This window comes from Micropterus dolomieu, linkage group LG14 (genome assembly GCF_021292245.1).
Source record: "Micropterus dolomieu isolate WLL.071019.BEF.003 ecotype Adirondacks linkage group LG14, ASM2129224v1, whole genome shotgun sequence".
Classification (NCBI taxonomy): domain Eukaryota; kingdom Metazoa; phylum Chordata; class Actinopteri; order Centrarchiformes; family Centrarchidae; genus Micropterus; species Micropterus dolomieu.
The window spans coordinates 13,415,165-13,416,311 of NC_060163.1; the positions used below are offsets into that span (position 1 = coordinate 13,415,165).

The 1,147-nt window shown below is 41.2% G+C and overlaps 1 protein-coding gene across 1 annotated transcript in view; it reads left to right on the forward strand.

Annotated features, from left to right (window-relative positions):
- The window catches only part of LOC123983505 (alpha-tectorin-like), a 20,453-nt gene that overhangs the window by 17,544 nt on the left and 1,762 nt on the right, over positions 1-1,147 (forward strand). The window lies entirely within an intron of this gene.

Below are 1,147 nucleotides of genomic sequence, written 5' to 3' on the forward strand. Positions count from 1 at the left end.
CAACAATGTTAATGCAACTGACTTTTTAAATATGGCCACTTCTTTTAACTTCAAACAACATGTCAAAGGGCAAACACATAACCGTGGTCATACACTGGACTTGGTTTTTACCCTGGGTGTCAGCATTTCCTCTGTGGAATTCGTGGACATGACCATATCTGACCACAGATGTATTGTTTTTAGCTGCGATTCGCCTGTTACTCATGCCGCCTCACCAAGCTCCGTGTCTTCTTGCATCTTTAATGAACAAAGTGTTTCAAAGTTTTGCACATTCTTTTAGAGCCAAAGCCAAAACCTGTCTGATTCCAACACCAACAATCTGGTCGATCACTTCAATCATATCTGCTTGTTGACACTAACTATTACTGCTCCTCTAAAGGTTAGGCCTACGTCTAAAGCTAGTAAGCAACCCTGGATAAATGACAGCATTCACAGCCTAAAAAGGGAATGCAGGAAAGCAGAGCGCAGATGGAAAAAATCCAGTCTCCAAGTCCATTACCTCCTTTTTCTGAAGTCATTACTACACATAAACACAATCCCAGGTTTCTGTTTAAGACTGTGGATCAGCTGTTAAACCCAACCCCTCCTTGTGCCTCAGCTGGAAGCAAAGATGACTGTGAATTGTTTTTATCTTATTTTACCAATAAGGTGGTGTCAATCAGAGAGGTTCTTACTCAGAGGTTCTTAATCAGAGGTTCCTCACCAGCAACAAGAGAGTATTAACCAGTTTTATCCCATCGACTTGTCTGAGCTTTTAAAAACAGTATCACAAATGAGAGTATGCTCCAGCCGGCTCCCTATCTACTGGTTGTGTCCCTCATCATTTTAAAACGGCTTGCGTGAACCCACTTTTAAAGAAACCTGGTTTAGATCCCTCCCTCCCACAAAATTTTAGACCAATTTCAAAACTGCCTTTTATTGCAAAGATTCTAGAAAGAATTGTGTCCAAACAGCTGCTCACTGTACTGGAAAATAACAAATTATTTGAAAAGTTTCAGTCTGGTTTCAGGAAGTACCACAGCACTGAGACTGCCCTGCTTAAAGTCACTAATGACCTTTTAATGTCTGCTGATGAAGGTATGTGCTCAGTCCTGGTACTCCTGGACCTTAGCGCTGCTTTTGACACCATTGATAACAACATCATGTT